General features: G+C 39.5%; 1 protein-coding gene across 2 annotated transcripts in view; it reads left to right on the plus strand.

Moving 5' to 3' along the window:
- The window catches only part of ADCY5 (adenylate cyclase 5), a 216,048-nt gene that overhangs the window by 86,551 nt on the left and 116,622 nt on the right, over positions 1 to 12,875 (plus strand). The window lies entirely within an intron of this gene.

A 12,875-nucleotide genomic window follows, 5' to 3' on the forward strand; every position in this document is an offset into this window, starting at 1 on the left:
AAACTGAGAGATCTTCTAAGGGCCTGCTGGTGAGACAGGAGCCCATTGTTCTTCCCCATCCCCTCCCTCTGTCTTTGAGCTCATAATTACAATACAAGTAAAGCAAACAAAAAAGCCGTGATTCATACACGAAGGCTTTGGAGAGATGTGTTTGATATCCTCTGAGATATTGATGCTTATATTGTCTTATACATAACAGATTGGAAAATGGTAGTTCTGGCACGTGTCGAAAAGGCAAGGTAGATTTATTCATAGAATTGTATAATGGGAGATGTTAGACCTGGTTAAGTACCGACTTAGATTATCGCTTTCAACCTACTTGGATTTCTACTGGAATTTTGCTTGGAGATCACGCTCTTCACTTCTTCCTCTCTGTTCTCTGTGTAGTTGAGCTGTCTTAGCCTTTTCCAGTGTGTTTGTCTAATGGCATCAGGTTGAGTGTATGTGTACTACATTTCTGTACTGAGAGCAGCAGTTCCTGTACTGATATCTCTGCAAAGCCTTTGGGATAATGGCTTTCTGCTGTTGTGAAATGTTTTCTTGTTTTATTACTGCAGTGATAACATCCTGCATTGCTTTTTCAGTAGCAGTATTGCACCCAAGAGGCAAAGGGTTCATGCTTTAGGAGCACTACTAATTAACACTGGTCTTCTCTTCCTCTTTAAAGTAAGGAAGCAGCATCACTGTTTGATAAACATGAATTTGTGGACGAGTTAAAATTTCCCTTGTAGAATCATCAGAAAAGCTATAGCAGTAAGGGATTCAACCCAGAAGGCAGTCTGTCATTGTATCTATTCATTCCAAAGGGCAGAAAACCTCTTCTTAAATTAATGAATTAGTTACAATAATATTCACTCATAAACAGCCTTAAGTGTCAAGGGTTTGCTGGTAATTCCAGTGACCTTGTTACACGGAGGCAACAAACTTACCTTTCCATCCTGAGGTGTAGGAATCTGGTAGATAGCAGCAGGGAAAGGAAAGACTTTTGTCCTTCTTAGTAGAAAGCATCAAATCTTTCTGTAGTTCACTTTCATTGCACAGAACAAGATAACTTTAAATTCATGGAAAGAGTTTGTTTTGAATGTGGCTAAGTATCCCGTACTGAAATAAGTGGTGAGCATTTAATAATTTTGAGGTTGGTGGCCAAACATGTTACATTACCCCTTAGTATGCAGTCACAAAGTAGAGTGTGCAAAGGCATTTGACTTGTGAACTCTGCTTACAATCGAGATGTTATTGCAACTTCAGCTTCCTAACTTGCTGTTTAATGGTTAAATAATGAGAGTGGCATTTGGTTATTGCAATACTGCATTGATTTTTAACCACAGGTTTACTTAAATGGTAATGATTCAGCTTTCCTTTTGAGGAGACTTAGCAGAAAGACCTTGTTCTTTGAGGAAAAATGCAAGTAAGTGGGCATTTTCAGGGCATCTCCATAGCACTGTTTCTGGAAACAAAGCAAAGGAAGCAGCATATGGTATTAAATCTGCAGACTGTTTGACAGTAACCAGTCCCAGGTACTTCAGAGGTCAATTTACAGAACCCAGAAGAAAGCAGTTAATCTGCCCAAGGAAGTTGCTGCTCTTAAAGCCAATAGCTTGGAGGTTAACATAAACTCCGAAGTGTTAGACACGTAACGCCTCCACTGCTCGCCCTTGCTGTCCTTACAGGACAGTGTTTCTGGACAATCTGACTGTTCTGAGCTTGGTCCAGTTTTCCCTCGAACCCTGATCAGACTTCGGCTTCAATAGTGTCATTAATACTTTGCAATTTTGCAAGCCTTACTGAGGATCTGGTAAACTTCTGAATAACCCATTTCACTTGAATTATGAGATAGAATAGAGGATTCTTATATATGTTCTGCTGATTGTTTGCGATTGTACATACTTCTGTCAATCACCTCTTTAGGTTAAGCAGGTCCAGTCTTTCAACATAATTTTGTGAGAAACCCTTCTGCCCTCATGCTTTTTGTCACTGTCATCTGTTTCTGAATCATTTTCAGTTCCTCAGGATCTTATAATGGAGGGAAAACTTTGGGATGCAGTCTTCTAGACGAAGGGGAGACACTGACTTGTGGAAGCTTTTGCTACAATTGTATGGAAAGGGAAAGGAAGCACTTATTAATCAGAAGGCATATGGGTTTCCTTATCCATAGTCCTGTCCTTAAACCCTCGCTATAAAATTCACATTTCAGATGCTCTGTGATTAAATACAAAGATCCCAGTGAAGCAGAGTCCTGTCAGAACGCAAATTGCAGGACGAAGATTGCTTTAAGTAGATAAATGACTTCTGGCCTATGAAGGCTTAGGTGTCTGAAGAGATTGCATTTTAGCACTGAACAAAACCAGTGTTATAAACGATGTAGTTAGGAAGACGAGTGTGTTTTTCACTGTAACATGAAACTGGCACATGAAAAACAGCCTGAACATTTAAACTAATAGAGTCATTCTTATTTTCCATGTGTGTCTTATTGTTTCACATCTGTTATGTTTGTGTAATTGACTTTTGTAGTAACTCCGTAATACAAGTAAATTGTCACCAACAAAGCAGATGGGATGAAATTCCTTTTGAATAATGTAATTAAAAAAAATGAGTACAACGTAGGAAGGAGCTAGTACGTTGCTCTCTCTCATAGAGCAGGAACTCATCATCCATGCCAGCCTCTGTTGGCAAAGCACGTGGGTGCTTTTTCTCTTCTTAAGCATTTGATTGTTCTGCTTGGTTTTTCTCTTGATTTTGTTTTAAAAAGCTTCATATGGATGATGATGTTTGAAATTACAGCTATCTCACTGAAATTGGTGGGAGTTTTGGCCTCTTTGAGAACACTGCCGAATTCCATAGTTATACAAGCAAGTGTGCATTTTCCTCTTAATTAGGAAATAAGTGTTTCTAATAAATAAAATGATTTGAGAATTTACTCAGTCTGTTTCATTCTTCTAGCACAAGCCAACTGAAATGTATAATCCTCAGACGTGCTAATTGATGCACCACGTTTATAAGAAACTGTGTCATTTAAAAAGTCGTGCTTATAAGATAATAATTAAAACAGCAAGTTGGAGGGATTAAGTATTTGCTCGTGTCATTTTTGACCTGTCTAAATTATTATGTAACATCTCTGGAGTTTGAGATTTCCCAGTTTCCCTAGCCAATCTATTTCAGTACTTAATTATTTTCACTTTTAAAAAGTTGTGTTTGGTACTTGGAAAAAAAAAAAAACAAAAAAAACCTAATGATGATAATTTCCTTTTTATTGTTTGCAATTAACTTCTTGTCTTGGCTAACACAGATATGAAGAACAGATGATTTTCCTTATGATTTTGCAGTAAACCTTCATGTCCCTCTTGCTTCCCTTCTCTTAATCAAGCACCCATAGTATGTACCTACTTACCTGTAGTCATCCTTGTTGTTCCCCTCTTGGAGCAGTGGATGGCAAGTGCTGGGTAGAGTAACAGCATTGCTCCGTGTGGTATGCAGATCATATTCCTGCTTGAATACCTGTCGCAGAATTCCTGTTGTTTTCTTAATACTTGAACTTCATCTCATCTCAACTTCATCTCCACGCACTTTATCTCAACACTTACATGTGATGAAAGTGTTAAATAGGAGTCAACTGTGTCATGTTGTTATGCTTAAAAGGGGGAAAGATGTTGAGCTTGAGTGTGTAAACAGGGAACAAATATTTTCCTAATTTAAACGCTATTTCTAACATTACAATTTTGCTGTGGTTCATATGGGGATCACTAGTAATTACTGACCTTCTCCTATTTAAGTGATAGTTGCCTGTGGCCACTGAGATAAATCAAAGAAACTGCTCATAATTTTGCAAGTGGTTGATTTATCTTGTTGCCTTCTGGTAAAAGCTGAATACTAGGCTTAGCCAGTCTCTTTCAAAGGAAAATCAAATGAGGTTGCAAGTAGAGTGGGAACAATGAAGGAATAAAGAGCTGGTAGGGAAGAAAGCTAGCAAAAATTGTAGCAAACTATCTTTGCGTTGTGTTTTATTAGTTCTGAATTGATTAATAATAATTATAAATAACTGTCTCACAGGGTCTCGTAGTAATGTGGTTTTGTTTACTCTTAATGGGGTGGAGTTAAGCGATGCTTTCAGCAGTGATCTGTGAGTTGTTTTCAGCACATTTTAATGCTTGGCCTAAAAATCTGGATCTTGATTTTGTTGAGCATCAGAAGATTTTTGTGATGTCATTTGTGGTATCTCAGTATTTATGATGTTTTTGAGATATATTAAACAGGAGTTTACAGACCCAGAAGGTACCTAGGCCTTAGTTGATTGACTTCACTGAATTGGAGAGAATGATAGAAACTTAAGATAAAGACTTTTTAATCCGAAGAGAGATCAACTATAAAACTGCATATAAGTGTTGCTATTGAAGAGATGAGGAAAAGCCATTTCCATCCTTCTGGTCAATTGGATCTTTCCATTTGTGGCCATCTGCTGACATCTAGCATATTCCAATCCACAGCTTAATTTAAGCAATCATTGTCATCTTACACAAACCTGCAAACTGTTGGATGCTCTGTCATATGACACTGTCCAAGCAGGAGATGGGGCTGTTGCAGAAGACCTTACAGTTTGCTTCTGTTGAACAGCAGGACAGTGCTGGCTGGTGGAATTATCTTGTAGGCAAATGCGTTATTCCTTTAACTAGTCTTGGGAGTTAACGTAATTGAGTTCAGCTAATGTTCGTAGGATCCAAGTGTCAAAAAGGAATAGATAATAGTTAATAGTCATGTGTTCAGAGTAACTGAAATGTCTTAGGTAAGTTATTTTTATAACATGCCTAAGAAATACAAATGTCAGGTACAGTCCTAATCTTTTTATGGTTTTATAACTCAAGATGCTGAAGACAACTCTGAGTGTCACCATTTCTATCATAAGATTAGTTAATTCTAGGTGATGCAGAAGAAAATGGGACTATTTGTATAGAAAACACAATGAGAACTGGTCTTTTTTTGTGTGTAATGTCAACAAAGAGAAGCATTCTGTGCTATGGCCATAAGGATCTGAAAAATATAAAAAATTAATGAATAGCTGTTGAACATTTTCCTGGTAAAATGTGTGTGAGCCTTCACATTTTCAGCAAGGATAGCTGTCAGGGAGTCAGTAAAGACTGGAATTCGAGCAAAACAATAGTTTTCTTCTTTCTTGGGTCCTTGGCTGTGGAAAGTGAAGGGACAGTCCCTGATAGCTCCATTTCCTCATTCCACAAGGCATTATGGTTCCCAAGAAGAAGTGCATAGAGGATAGCATACACAGCATCCACAAACATTTTCTAGCTGAAACCCAAGGCACAGAGGCATCAGCTGTGGGATGTGACATAACTTTGTAGTCCATTCCGGGAAGCATCTGCCCAAGTGTGGGAAGCAGCAAGGAGCAGAACAAGGGGAAGCACAAAAACTTTTGCTTGAAAAGTATAACAAATAATGAGGTGAGGGAGTGGATAGGCTGAGGGTGAATAAGACAGGATTGAGCAGATAGGACAGGAAAGGTCAGCCACGAAAGAGAAGCTGAGCTTTTTTTGTGTGCAGTGTGGTGAGTGTAAGCATTTTGCTCCATTCCTAGTAAGGGCTGTCAGGCAAGCTGCAGTAGTGCTTTGGCCATAAAAGAGGCAGAATTATAATTGTTAAGCCTGAGATGGAGAAGAAGCTGAGGATCCCAGCAGGAAGCCTAGATACACAGGTGGATCTCTTAACAGCAGTGTTTGCAAACATGTCCTAGCATACACTGTCTCGACCTTACAACCTTAAGCATTATAACAAATTCAGTGCAAAGACACTTGAGCTAACTGGATGCAGTCGGGTTGAATGTCACTGACTCAGAATTAGCATGAGTTCAACCTAATAAACTCACTGCATCTTAAACTAGACTTACTATGGTGGCTTTGAACTATGCAGTGCAGGCATATTGTCTTGTGCCAGCAATAGTTCTGGATTGTTGTGTTGTTTATATGGACTTATCCACCGCCTCACAGGTGTCTTAAAAGAAGAATCAACAACTTAGGGTTTCTGTGCACTGCCATTACTAGAGTAAAACTAAAAATGTTGGTTTTGTGGCAGATGTAAAGGAGATAAATGACTACCTGATATCTGTGGAAAAAAAAGAGTCTTTCATAGTGGCTTATAACTCAGTTAATCATTTTCTTTTGCAACTTCCTAAGCATATTCACTTTAAAACATGTCACACCCACACTACAGTTTCAGGTAGAAAATTGCATAGAAAAATAGATTAACAATAAAACAGAAAGAAATGAAGATGTTCAGACCAATAAAGTTATTGCTTATAACCTTAATAATATTTGCAAATAGCGCTTCTGTATTAGATCTTGTAGAAAATTTACTGTAATGCAAATGTCCTCATTACGTCTGAAAGATGCAAGAGAAAGAAAACAAAACTATAAATGGATAATTTTAAAAAATAAGGCAGACTTCAAACTTCCCATTAAGGTATTTCTTTAGAATTTCATTAATTCATTTTTCTGTAAAAAAAAATAAAAATAAAAAAAATCCCGGTGTAAAACTATTTTGGCACATCTAATATAATATTATTTTCCTAATGAACAGCTCTTCAAATTGAAGTTCATATTGATAAGCATGTTAACTCTCATATTCTAAGCCAAAAGCCACCAAAAAAGGCTTTCTCCCTTCTTGCCTTCAGGGTGCATCTTGGAATAGAGACCGTGTGGAAGTATTGAAATAGGGCATGTTATATTGTAGATTAAGAGCAGAATTTGAAGCTGAGCTGGGCACGTGTTCAAGCTTCGTAGCACTGCTTGGTTTCAGAGTTATGTACAAATTAGAATCTATACTGCGTACTGGTAAAGCAGCCCAAGAAAAAGGAGTTCGGATCATCTTTCATCTGAGACCAAAACACTTATCAAGATCTCAGCTTCCCAATGAACAGCTGCAGGACTGAAGGCTTTCATGGTTTCTTAGGAGCTGTACAGCCCTGGGATGTGTGCAGAACACACTGTGGTTACAAACCAGGCTCAGAAGCCGAAGTAGTGTGTCGTACTGTCATTTTGTAAGGAAAAGGCTTTTAGAACCAGGCAATCTAGCGTAATTTGAAATATGTTACCACTTAAGCAACAAAGCAAAAGCAGACAGGCACTCGCAGTCCTTATTGCTGAACCCGTCTCTGAAATGAAAAGCTTCGGAATACAAAGGGAGATTTACTGAGGAAAAAATCAACTGATGTATGAATTTGAAAGAGATGAGAGAAATAACATGGCCAAAAAAAATGTCTTGCCCACAGGAGGAGTAGCAGATGTCACTTGTATTGTGGTGCAAATTTTAAGAATATGTTCAGTTTTGTCCTTGCTGCCATTCAATGAAGCAGTACGTGCTGATGGACTGACCGGGAGGTGGCTGGGCGCACGTGGTGCTGGCACACCCAAAGACAACACTTGGGCATGAAGAGGATAAGGGAGTAATCCAAGCTTCTTCTCTTGTCATGAAATAGCATCTCAGAGAATATGGGTGGGAACCCTAACTGAAGGATTACTTTAACCATAAGGCCAAGAAACAGGAAACCTTTAGGAATACTTAATTTACTAAATGAATGATTGGCACTTCAGTGGTGGGAAAGAGAATGGGAGGACTGACTGCTCTTTATCCTGTCCTAGTTTTTTGTCCCCAGGTCAGCTTAACACCTGAGGTCAGCGTCTGAAAGAATTGTGTTAGTAAGTTCAGCAGAATTTATTGTTCAATGAAGAAAATGTTGTGTATTTTAGCCTCTCACATGTAGTCTAACCAAGGTTAGCTCCTCACCAAATATGCGTCCATCCTAGGACCCCACTCATCACCAGCTTCCAGAAGATAAGCTTGTTGGGGAAAATAGGTGGTTGAACACCTAGGCTACCTTTATGCCTTTGGTCTGTCCAACTACTGGGAGGTTCAGTGAAGTTTTCAGCACCCAAAGGGTCCTGATAGCAGAGGGCACAGGCGTGACTTAAATATTGGATTGTAAGCATCATTGTTCTCTATTTCTCTGAAGATGTTTGTAAAATTACTCACTGTCATTATTAGTCCTCTTCTCTCTCCAAATTGCTGCTGTTCCTAACTGTAAGATTACTTTGACAATAATACCAAGAAACAGGAAATAAAGATTTAGGAATATTTACTTATTTTGTAAAGTAAGTGAATGATCAGGACTTCAATATTTCATATTATGAGCCATGGACGATATGCATATAATTGGGATAATGAGGTGAAGGAGACATAGCAGAAGTTGAAGATTATAGGGAATTGTAGAGGTTAATGAAGATTAAGGAAGGCTAGGGCAAAATGAGGTGAATGGATGTGGTGGCACATGAAATGAATTTTGTCACAAGCTAGGCACAGAACAAAGAGTAACAAGATTGATTTGTGTGTGTTACAGGATTTTAAATTAAGAACCATCATTTGTGGGTGGAAAAAATATTGTGGGGAATAAAAATATTTATTCCCACAGCTTCCACTGTGGGAAGCTGAATGAACATGCCTGCTCAGTGTGTAGTGGTGATCTAATAGAACATATGCCAGGACTGCAAGGAAGAGTATAGCAAACACTTCCCATTGTTGTTAGCAGGCATTTTCTGTCACTGATCCCTCCTATTTCTGCTGCATCACTATGTAGATAAGTGAAGAAAGTGAACAAAATAATGTTGATCCAAGGTTTGGAATATGTTCACTGGTAGGCCGTCCCTTTTTTCTTTATATATAGAGAAAAAAAAATGCATCAGGCCATAAATTATGGTGAGTGGTGGAGCTTAGGAGAAAGCCTTTTTCTGTATGCAGTTTATCTCCTAATTTATGTTCTGAAGAGTTTCTTGCAGGTTCTGCTGTATCTGTTACCATTCGTTATCAATTACAGGATACTGAATGCAGTAATGGTTGGTCAGATTTGCATTGATTTTTATATTGATTATCTAGTAACACAGCTTTATGATGCTGCTATTACAAGTATTTTCATACCTGATACAACACAAAATCAATCTGCCTTTTGTTGGTGTTCAGCTGCATCAGCATCGTTTCCCAGTATGAGAAGAAAGAGCAAAGATCTGGGCACTCTGTGCAACACCTGATATTGCAGGACAGAGTTAGTGACCTCTGGGACCTCAAGCTCAGCTTTGATAAAGCTCTGTTGACAAAGGAGAGGAGCTGACCAAGCAAGTGTTATGGGCTGATTTCTGCATTGCACTACGAGAGCTGTGACTTCTATGAACACATTTCTAACTTAATTCTGACCCTGTTGACACGACAGGCAAATTCCCACCAGCTTTAACAGATGAATGTTAAGTCTTGCATCTACTGCTAATCAGAGCTGAGGGAGACACCTGCTTGATGAATATATTGACGGAGAGTGGAGAGAATTCCATCCAGCTTTCCTCAGCTAATAATAAAGTGGTGTTAGAGAGAGACAGCTGGTAAGGCAGAGGTCTGTGTGATGTAGAATAGTTAAGTAACAATCACAGATCCTAGAAAAACTTGAAATCTAAGGAATAAACTAAATGAGGAAAATCAAAACTGGACCCTATCTGCATGTATTCTTTAGTCAAGAGTAAAAAAACAAACAACCCCCCCAAAAAAAAACAACACATGGGGTTTGCATTCAATGTTCTGCAAATTGTGACAAATGCTTTTGGCCTGTTTACATTGGTGCAAATACTGAAGACCCTAACAGTTCTAGGGAGAGAAACTGGCAACAAGACCAGAAGCCAATTAAGATAGCTTAGCAATGGCAAGACAATGGTTTTCAGAGGATTTTTGTAGGCAAGTTGAAAGATAACAGCAGACAATGGGCATAAGAGTAACTGATGTGAAACAATCTTATCCCCACAAACTCTGTGTTTGTGTTGGGTGGGGGCTGAGGTAATTCCTGACTAGTTCCAAGCAGACCTTATTTTTCTATTAGACTGTAAGTGTGCAGTAACAGGGACCAGGACCTTAATGTAGTGAGGACTGTGAAAACTCATAACAAAAGATCTTATCTACCCCATCAGAAGGTAAGAGATGAGTACAAAGTAGTGTTAATGCTGCATTTGTTCTTATGTTCTGAACATGCCTATGAGAGCCACTGAATTAATGTGTCAGATTTTTCTGATTTAAGGGTTTCAGTGGGAACTCGCAGAACTGAGAGAAACTGTGCTTCAAAACTCCTGATACAGATAATTTCCTTAAAAGGTTAGCTATAGAAATAGGGCCTGGCTCATGAATCCTTCAGGCTCTTTGTGTATCATCCCATATTATACAGATAGGAACTTGGGCAGAGAGATAAGAACTTTAATTCTCAAATATGTTAGTCCATTATTTGTGCAGTGCTTAATTTGAGATACAGATTACCTGAAACTCCCATGGACTGTGGGGTTCCAGCAGGAACAGAACTGACCCAGATGACTTAACGTGGAAAAATAAGATTAGGTAAAAATAACATGAAGTTCCTTCCTGAGATTTGTTTGCAAGCTTTGCTTACTAACTATTCATGCAAATTCCCACTGAAATCCATCCAAGGTTGCATTGCACGAGGCAGAGCAGAATTGCTCAGAAAAGGTAGTAAGTGATGTGAAAATCTAAGCTATATTAGAAAAAAATGTTCCTCGAGGAGAGATGAAATGTGGTGTAGCTTAATGACACTGCTTGTTTGTAAAGATTGCTTCCTGCCCTTTGGCATAAAGTAACCCCTTTGCACGTGCATTTTTCCTTGAGGAGTGGTACTTAAAAAGGCATGTCCAGTTTCCACTTCTGTAGAAATGTAGTTCTTCTTGCCGTGATTCATGACCACCTGGTTTTAATTTTTTATCCTTAGAAAGCAAGGCACGTTACTAGCTCGCTGTTACAGCTGCTTTTCTACGTAGGTAGCCTTTTTCCTCTGCTGCTACACAATGTGAGGGTAGTTTGGGCTGCAGTTCTCTCTCCTGACTCCAAGGGCTGTCTGCCATCCTTTCTTTTTGGTCTTGATGTCTTCCATAACCCAGGAAAGTTTTCCATAACCCACATGCCTTACTGCTCGTTGTGAAGCTGCCTAACTGATTTGAGACAACTCTCTCTCTTTGATACTCAGCTTTTTTCGTCCATTCCTGTCCATGGATTTTTTTGTGTTTGATTCAAATATTTGCCTCTGCCCTTTTCCCAGCCTGCCTCGGTTCTGACATTTCATCAAGTTTTCACGTCTGTTTTTGGGGATGGATTTATGTGGACTAAATGTTGACAAGATTTTGACAGGTTGGCATATTATGTTCCTTGTGTAAACATGACTGTAATGATCTCTGGCCTGTTTTAAACCAGCGTTCAGAGCTCAAGGGCTGTAAATGAAAGTGAGTCATGGTGGTCTATTGTATGTAAACAGAACAGGAGCTTGATTGATTTCCAAGATCAGTTAACGTGACTTGATTGGGAAGGGTTGCCATGGGAGAAGGAAGGTGATAACAAAAGTAAGCAGCTTGTTTCAAAGCACGATGGCAATTGTAAGCTCTCATCACATGTAGAGTAAAATCTTTAGTAGGGTATTTTTAAGCCTTACCTTAGTCGTGCAATAATGTAAACATTTGTTGGAGTTCTGCCTTGGCTGTGCGAGAAGCAATATTTGCTAGAGAAAAGGGAATAAGGGGCAGGGTCAAATCAGCTATTACTTGGCACACCACAGCCGAGATGGTGTCTGATGTACCTGCGAGCCTACCAGTCCACTCTTGTTTTTCCTTTCAGATGAATGATCTCTGAGGCAGCCAGGTTTCTGTGATCTCTCAGCAGGGGATGTGTGGCTTTATGTGTGTGAGGTTTTATGCTTGCTTTGGAAAAGGTTGGCTTTGCATGCCTTCTCTCTCATTTTGGCTAAGTCCCTAGAATAGAAATGTGTCCAGTAAATATTTAATTCCAGGGATGCTGCCAAAAGATTCCATGCTCTGTGATTGCTTCGAGGTTCGTTAGCGTGAATCAATTTTTACTGTTTCTTAGCACTAAATTTACAGAGGCAAAAAAAAAAATAAAAATGGATCTGAGCCGTAATTGAGAACACAAGGAGAGCTGCTGGCCAAGGATTTCTACAGGCACGCAGTGCGGGCAGGCTGTTGGTACCCTGCTACTTCCTAGGAAGGGCACCAGGCTTGCGAGAGCTGAGCGCGACGGCCCACCTGCCTCTGGAGCAGTGGTTCTGCTTCCCTGCTCTGTTCTGTGCTGGGTTGCAGCAGGTATGGCTTTGAAGTGTTACAAACTCCGACTTTCTCCATTGCACTGTGTCATTTGACTACCCACCTAACTGCAGCACGTCTTATTTTGCCTGCCTGAGCATATTTACATAGATAAAAATGGAGCAAGGGAAGAACAGCAGCTGCCAAGGCCTGGTTTAAGTTTAAGACCACCTAGGAACGGATTAAAGGTGAATAACTGTTTTGCCTCGGGACAATATTTGAGCAGCAGGGGAGAGAGAGAAGGGGAGAAAAGGTGAAAGGAGATATGGAGATGTGGTGGTGCAATTGCCACATCTAAATGTAAGCAACGCTGCAAGTTTTTAGCATGCTCAAATGGAGGGAGGGCTGGAAACGAGAGAAGAAACCCTAAAATAGGCAAGCAGTTGTACGTTACATTGCAAGGAGTTTTAATGGATGCATCACGTTGACAGGATGCCATAGGTCTGAAGAACAGTGAATGCAGATGGATATCTGAGAAAGCAAATTCATCTCAGTGAACTGTCAGGGTGCTCTCAACTGATTTCAGTTGTGATTTCAGTTGACGAATAGAAACCTTGGGCTTAAATCTTGTTTTGCAGTTGTGCACTCTTTCTTCTTAGAGGTAGGGTCTTACCATTTTGACAGCTCTTAAGTCATGCTAGATTTAATTTCAGCTCTGCACTCAGCCTTCATCAGTTGGAAAAGACAGAGAAGGAG

The sequence above is a fragment of the Cygnus olor genome, chromosome 6 (genome assembly GCF_009769625.2).
Source record: "Cygnus olor isolate bCygOlo1 chromosome 6, bCygOlo1.pri.v2, whole genome shotgun sequence".
NCBI classification, from domain to species: Eukaryota; Metazoa; Chordata; class Aves; order Anseriformes; family Anatidae; genus Cygnus; species Cygnus olor.